This window comes from Puma concolor, chromosome B4 (assembly GCF_028749965.1).
Source record: "Puma concolor isolate L17-30 chromosome B4, mPumCon1.1.hap2, whole genome shotgun sequence".
NCBI classification, from domain to species: Eukaryota; Metazoa; Chordata; class Mammalia; order Carnivora; family Felidae; genus Puma; species Puma concolor.
Window position 1 is genome coordinate 19,275,434 of NC_141673.1, and position 8,797 is coordinate 19,284,230.

Here is an 8,797-nt window from a genome sequence, read left to right on the forward strand (position 1 = left end):
ATATTCTACGAGCACTTTACCCTCTATATGTATATTGCAAATATCTTCTCCCACTCTTTGACTTGTTTTTTCACTCCCTTAGCTGTCTTTTGATGACAGAAATTCCTAATTTGAATGTAGTCCAATTTACCAATCTTTTCCTTTGTGGTTAGCACTTTTGGTGTCCTGTTTAAGCAATGGTTGCCTTTTCCAAATGTCGTAAAAATATACTTCTATTTTACTTTCTAGAATTTTCATTATTTGATTCTTCATAGTTAGATACACATTCTGCCTGGAGCTGATGTTGTGGACAGTATGTCGTGGCAGAGTCAAGATCTAGCCAATTGACCCAGTGACATTTATTGAAAATGTTCTTCTCTGCACTGCATGCCGCATCACATTTGTTTTATGTTGCGGCAATGTATGCGTGTGTCTTTTTCTGGAGCTTCCATTTTCTAGTTATCTACCCATAAATATAATATATGCCCTCTACTTCGATCTTTAACTTCCTTTAAAATAGTTTGTAATTTTCTCCACAGAGATTTTACATACCTTTTGTTAGATTTAGTCTAAATACTTGATGTAATTTGATGTCATTGCAAATGGCATCTTTTTAAACTTTTTCCTTTTCAGTTGTTTTATTTATGGAAAAGAGAAATATAATTAATGCTTATATATTGACTTTGTATTTAATGATGTGCTGAATTCACCTACTAAATCTAATCCTAGTAATTTTTAAAAGCAGGATTTTATCTTCTCCATAACTTTATAGACACAATATATTAAGAAAAAGAAATTTTTCTCTGGGTAACTAAAATATGAACAAATTTCTGATTTTAATTTTCTTCCTGCTGTCATCAGCACATGGGCTTGGCATTTGAATGAACCACAACTGGATTTCAAGGACTCACCCAGACCTGAGATGTTCTCAATGCCACTTCCTTAGTGTCAGCAACTGTGACAGCTAGTTTAATAATAAAACAGCTCCAATCCAACCTTAGTGTGACTTCAGATTATTAATAAATATGTGTACTTAACTGCAGGTGTACTTAATTTCGAGGAAAATCCACTTTGCATAATCACAAAATTTAATGATCAATAAATCAAAGCTTGGGATTTGGGGGGGTTTGGTTTTGTTTGATTTTTTTTTTTTTTTTTTGTTTGAGTTTCTGAAGAAATTTCCTCAGTGGAGAACATCATCAAGTAAATGGCAATGACTACTGGTGAAATTTTCTTTAACTGGTTCGGTCCATTAGACACTGTGATCATAAAAGCAGACAGTTGTTAAGATTAAAGAGGGCTTAGAGATAATCCATTCCAATACAGTTCCTGTTTACAAATGAGGAAATAAACCCAAATAGGTTCCTCAAAGTTTCAGAGCTAGTTAGCAGTGAAGCCCGAACTGTAAGCCAAATTCCAGTCCAGTGTCTTTCCATCAACCACACTATCTCCCAGTGGTGGGGAGATCCACGATACACAATGGTGGGAGCAGACCAAGGAGACTAACATTCGTTAGGTGTTTCCTACATGCCAGGCAATGGTCAAGGCATTTTCCACAAAGTATTTCATTTAAACCTCTCAGAAAATTATAAGGTAGGCATTACTATTCTCCCTTTACAGATGAAGCCATGAGTCTCAGCAATGTGAAGTGGTTTGCACAAGAGCACATGTCCAGAGAACCACAACTCTAACCTAGAAATGCTTAACTCCAACCTTTGAGCTCTTTTTTTTTTTTTTAATTTTTTTTTTTAACGTTTATTTATTTTTTTGGGACAGAGAGAGACAGAGCATGAACGGGGGAGGGGCAGAGAGAGAGGGAGACACAGAATCAAAAACAGGCTCCAGGCTCTGAGCCATCAGCCCAGAGCCCGACGCGGGGCTCGAACTCACGGACCGCGAGATCGTGACCTGGCTGAAGTCGGACGCTTAACCGACTGCGCCACCCAGGCGCCCCGAGCTCTTTATACTGTTTGGAAATGGAGATGTGGGAGTTTTACGCTATAAAAGGTTTGATTTTTTCAATGCCATCAAGAATGACCAGAATTACAAGCCATGGAATTGGCTAGCATTCCCATTTCTGAAAATGACTCTGTTGGAGACGTTGAGAATTCTGGGTTTGGGTCTTGCCCGCTTCCATCACTACACTACCCATTCACCTGAGAGTCCACAGCAGCAGCCCTGGAACACGTGGCAGGATTCCAACATACCCAGTGGCAGCAGGACAGTATCTAGTAGATGAGTGTGTTCTGCTTTGATTATTATAAATAATAATAATATAAATAATTGCATTACAGGTATGCCATAAAAGAGAGATTTAAATTCACTTTGCCAAATGATCCAAAAGACAAAAATTGTGTCTTTATTAAAAAAAAATTATTTGTGTATAATTGACACATAATGTTATGTTTATTTCAGGTGTATAATGCAGTGTGTCATACGCTATCGTCACACAAGTGTCACTACCATCTGTCATCATACAACACTATTATAATACCACTGACTATATTCCCTATTCTGTACCTTTTATTCCCATGATTTATTGATTCTATAACTGGAAGTTGGTATTTTCCTCTCCCCTTCTTGCATCCCCATCTCTCTTGCAATCTTCAGTTTGTTCTCTGTATTTGTAGGTCTGATTCTGTTTGTTTGTTTGTTTATTCATTTGTTGTTTAGGTTCTACAAATGATTGAAATCATATGGTATTTGGCTTTCTCAGCCTGACTTATTTCACTTAGCATGATACCCTCTAGCTCTATCAATGTTGTCACAAATAGCAAGATCTCACCCTTTTTTATGATGGTATAATTTTCCATTGTGTATAGACACCACATCTTTTTTAACCATTCATCTATCCATGGACACTGAGATTGCTTCCAAATCTTGGCTACTGTAAATAATGCTCAATAAACATAGGGGTGCATATATATTTTTGAATTAGTGTTTGCATTTTCTTTGGGGAAAGAAATAATTCCAGCAGTGGAATTATTAGAATCCTATGATATTTTTATTTTTGCTTTTTTAAGGAAACTCCATATTGTTTTTCACAGTGACTGTACCAATTTACATTCCCATCAACAGTGCACAAAAGGTCCCTTGTCTCCACATCTTTACCAACACCTGTTACTTATTATCTTTTTTATTTTAGCCATTCTGGTAGATGTAAAGTTCTATTTATTTGTGATTTTGATTTGCATTTCCCTGATGATTAGTGATGTTGGACATCTTTTCATGTGTATGTCTTCTCTGTAACCACAAAAAAACCTTGACTAGCCAAAGCAATCCTGACAAAAAAGAACAAAGCTGAAGGTATCACAGTTCCAGATTTCAAGATATACTACAAAACTACAGTAATCAAAACAGTATGATACTGGCACAAAAATAGACACAGAGATCAATGGAAAAGAATTGAGAGCCCCAAAATTAACTCTCACTCACATGGTCAATTAATCTATGACAAAGGAGGCAAGTATATGCAATGGGGAGAAGGCAGTCCCTTCAACCAATGATACAGGGAAAATTGGACAGCTACATGCAAAGGAATGAAACTGGGCTACTTTCTTACACCATACACAAAAATAAACTCAAAATGGATTAAGAACCTAAATGTGAGACCTGAAACCATATAAATCCTAAAAGAAAACATAGATAGTAATTTATTTGACATCAGCCATAGCAACATTTTTCTAGATAAGTCTCCTAAGGAAGGGAACAAAAGTAAAAACAAACTATTGGGACTACATAAAAATAAAAAGCTTTGGCACAGCAAAGCAAACCATCAACAAAATAAAAAGGCAACCTACTAAATGGAAGATGTTTGCAAATGACGTGTCTGATAAGGGGTTAATATCCAAAGTATATAAAGAACATATACAACACACACACACACACACTATATACATATATATATATATATGGGTTATACAAACTATATGAACACCAAAGAAACAAACAATCTAACCAAAATTATGACTTTACAAACCATACATACCCATCTATCTGCATAAATCACCTTTTAATTATGCATGAATTAAATCAATAAGTTAATAAAAAACTTCTCTCAATCCGGGACTATCTACAAAGCATGTGCATTAAAATCAGCTATAGGATTATGTCTGGAGAATGCTGAGTACAGTGCCACTTCATTCATGCATTTATTCATTTGCTCATTCACAGTCACTCACTCATTCACACATTTATTACTTTAAAACATTACTGAATACTTATAATGTATCAGGCCCACTACTAAGTGTTGGCGAGGTCCAGATGGGTGAAACACAGTCTTTTATAATGACCTATATTTACATGGAGAGATGCAAGGAAACATATCACTAATTATAAACCAACTGATAGGTTCCCAAGAGAGGCATATGCAAAGGGCTATGGAGACACCAAAAAGGGACTGATTATATCTGCTTGTGGGAAGGAGAGGCAGTGTCAGAAAAATGTTCACTGAGGAAGTAACCTTCAAATTCAGCCTCTAAGAGTGAAAACCATTTCACCTATTATCCTTTACCTGGAGATTTTCACCTCCCTTTTCAATGGCTTCCCTGACCTGCCCCTGCCACCTCATTCACAAAGCATGTGTGATTTTGTAAAACAATTTAGACTATGCCTTCTTTGCTCAAGCTCTGCAACAGCTTCTCAGTGAAATTAGAGTAAAATCTAAAGTCCTTAGATAGTCTTCAAGATCCTACAGGACACAACTCTTGGCTGCTTTTCTTCTCGTTTCACTGGGGTCCCACCCATCCCCCATTATGACTGTTCAGCTACTCTGGTCTTCTTTCTATTTACATATGCGTTCTTTCTAGAGATCACATTTACACTAAAATAAATCTTTAGGCCTTCAAAACATTTATTATTGAAAAGTGATAAAACACCATAACATTAAAAATCAAGGAAAGGTTTCCTGCTTCCTGTCTCAGGGTGCTTGCACTTTGTTTCTTCTATTTGGACTACTCTGCCCCGAATCTCTGTAAAGGCTTGCCTTTCTCTTCATTAGGATCTCAATTACTGTGAGGTCTTCTCTAATCATCTTAGCAAAAACCTGTGCCCTCACACATATACACCCAACCTTCTCCCAGAATTATTGTATTCACTTGTTTTCTATGCCCATTCATCTTTGCAATTAGAATGTAAGGTCCCTGGGGCATAGAATAGTGTTTGGCAAATAATAAATGATCAATAATAAAAGATCAAGTACATCTTGATCCCTTGAGAGGGGAAGAGTTTATAATAAGGGATTTTAAAGATGCTCATCTTGTTATCTAATTATATCATACATTTGTTTAGTTGGTAGAAAAAGTTTTGGAGACTCAAGTGTTAAAAATATGCGAACTGTTATGTGGTAACCCCTTGAGTCTTTCTTATTTGAGATGACATCAGTTCATTGGAATGGTTGAGGGTACAGGGAGCACATTTTCCCCCATGTGGGTCAGTAAAAATCTTAAAGTAAATTTTGGCTTTTTGATTATGTTTTCATTGAAATTCCTTGATTTTAACAGCCAATTGCCCCACCTTCCTGTGAAGCATTTTAGGACATGAGTATGATGTATTTAGGGAACTGTCAAAATGTAAATTGATGTTGTCATAGGTTTTCAGCAGTCAATCCCTAAGAAGCAGTGAAAGCTGTGTTCATGGCTTAGTGTCAGAAACTCCAACCAATACTCTGCTGTGTGCCTTGTAAGCCTTAAAAGGCCTTTTATCAGCTTTAAGTATGAATTTATGGTCTTGTAACACTCCTATATGAGCCCCAAAGAAATCATAAACATGGAGAGCTGCCCCTCCATTTGCTGGATTATCACAGAGGTTTCCTCTAGTACTGGTCCTTTTAAGGTTCCCAGAGCTGTTTATTACTCCCTTATGCCCCTATCCACAGTAGGAGAAGAGTGTGTTGATCTCCAAGACTTGGGGTAAAGGGGAACAATCTGAACAAGGATTTTCATTTGAAGAAATCTTTCCAATGTGTATTTCCAGTCTCATTCACAGCATAGAGATGGAAAGGGATTAACAGATAAAGCCATTTGTGAGATGATTAAATGAACTAAGCCATAGAAAGCTATCAGCAAAATCCTGATCATAACAAGGACTCAAAAAATGGTAGCAATTAGCTATGATAGAACCTGTATTCTATCATTTAATTAATCCATGGTGTTAAAATCTGATTATGTGTCTGTCTCCCATAAGACAGAAGACTAGAGGTCAGGGAATTGATTTCTGCAATCAGTGTCTGAAATACATTAGTCACTCAATTTATGCTTCCTGACCTAGACAGAGTATTGGCTTCTGGATCCCTCTCTATCACTGATTATCTGTGAAACATTGGGTAATTTTGCATAGCCTTCCTAGCTCTCACTGTCCTCATTTGTAAGAGGAAGAGATTGGATTTTATGGTCTCTAAGGCCCTTTCCAATTCTAACATTCCATGGCTTTACTAAAGCAGTGTTATTAAGCTAAGGATGATTATTAGGAACTGTTGGTGCCAAATTCCATTTCCCCTTGCCTGTCCTATGTTCCCTACAATGATGAATTATCCAAGCTGATTTCCAAGCAATCCAAGTGATTGTTTTGCTGTTATTAGGATTCCACCCTAGACTTTCAGAGTTTATTCCAACCCAGAAAACATGGTGGAAGGTGGAGATGGATATGAACCAAATGTTACCCTGGTCACATTGCCCAACTCTATTACCAGCAACCCATGTATGGTTCACGAAGGCCCACAGTCTTCAGTTCATAAATAATTATTTAATAGTTTAAACAATGATCTAATTCAAAAAAATGGTTTAATTCAGTTCAGCAAATAATTGCTGCATACCTACTGTGTGCCAGATAGATCCTGGATAGATTCTACAGATGCAGAATAAATGAGAAAAATCAAAATGCATTATGACTAAAGAATGCTATCTGCAAGATTGATATTTCTTCACAGCCAAATTGAATATTTTTTCCCTTTTTCCAGATAAAGAAATCTAGATGCAGAGACCTAGAGCCAAACCAGTTAAATCCTAAAATAAGTGAAATGTAAGCAATGCAGGTCTTCTAGGTTCCAGACGATTGTATGTGTAAATAACTAGCACAGAGCCTAGAAACTAATAAATGTTATTTTCCTTTTTTACCTTGTTCAAGTTGATACCTAGAAGTCATTCTGCATTCCTCTGCCACTCACCTACAACTTTTCAAATCTGCCTTATTAATAGTGCTGCATTTTGGCCACTTTTTTTTTTTACCTCTAAACCTAAAATGACCTTGAAGTTTCTACTATTTCTTTCCTTGAATTAACCTTCTAAATTTTTTCCTATTGCCAGTCTTGCCTCCATCAACCCACTTTCCACATTGAGAGTGGAGTGGTTTTCCTGAAGTTCAGGTCTGTACATTCCAGCTGACTAAATCAAAGATAGTGAGGAGAAGACAGAGTCTATAAATATTTAGAGAGGTATTAATCAATAATTTGTGATTGAGTGCATTCAGGAAGAAGGGGCAAAAGTTATGGAGAAGGAGTCAATTCAATTTCATTGACTAAGTGAATGATGGTGTCACCAAAAGAAAAAGGATGAAGGAGAAACAGGTTTGGTGAGGATGATAGTGTAGTGAATGCTCTGGTGCACTGTCTAGGATTTATATTCTCATTCTCCCAGTTGCTGGGAGCGTGGCTGCAACGGCTCAGTCTAAGACTCTCCCCAAGAATGTCCATATCGTCAACTGCACTAGTGCCTCTTGCTCAGCTCACACCTATGCCTTCATGAGAGTTCCTTTTGATCAAGTTGAAGGAAGAAAAATGACAAAATGCCCCCAAATGCCCAACTAGGTTCATGGATGGGTCCACTCAGTATGGCAGTACAACCAAAAGTGACTGCTGCTGTATTATAGCTCAACTCAGGAGTAGCCCTAAAAGATAGTGGTGAGAGAAAATCCTCCCAACAGATAGAACTTCAGGTGTTACATTTGACTATGCATCTTGTGTGGAAAGAGGGGTGAGTTGAGGAAATGTTATTTATGAATTCATGGATAGTGGTAAATAGCTTTCTAGCTGGTCCAAGGCCTAAAAAGAGAAAGTTTTATCTGGCTTTTAAAAAAATCTAATCTGGGATATTAAGAAAAAAAGATCTGGAGAAGAGGGTTGATGGATTAATCAATATGGATTGATTCATGAAAGTAAGCACAAAATGTGAGTAATATATCTAAAGACCCACCAGAGAGTATCCCTTACTAGAAGAGGCACTAAATAATCAAGTCAATGGAATGACTCAGCAGTTGACATCAGTCATTGGCCACTCCAGTGCTGATACAATAAGCACATGAATAAGAGTAGCCATGGTGGTAGGCACAGATGCTACACATAAGCTAACAGCATGGGTTTACATGGCTAGGCTGGTCTTAGCTTTCATCATTGCCAAAAGTCCAAGCTGCCAACAACAGAGATTTAGCATTAAAACCCCAATAGGGCATTATCCCTTGAGGAGAACAGCCAGTCACTTGGCAAGTCAACTACACTGACGTCCTCTCATCCTGGAAGGGGCAAAAATTTATTTTGACCAGAATTGACACGTCTTCCAAGTATAGGTTTGCTTTTCCTGACCACAGAGCCTATGAACACCACTATCAGAGAGCTTGAACAGTATTTATCTACCAACATAACATATTATTAGATGAAAGGACCTACTAACATTATATGAGATATGGCAGAGGCACATGACAATGGGATTCACTATGCATTTCACATACTGCACCACTTAGACAATGCTGGCTTAATATAGGAATGGAAGGTCATTTGAAAGTGCAACTGAACTATAAGCTTGGAGATAATATCTGTAATTATGGACTG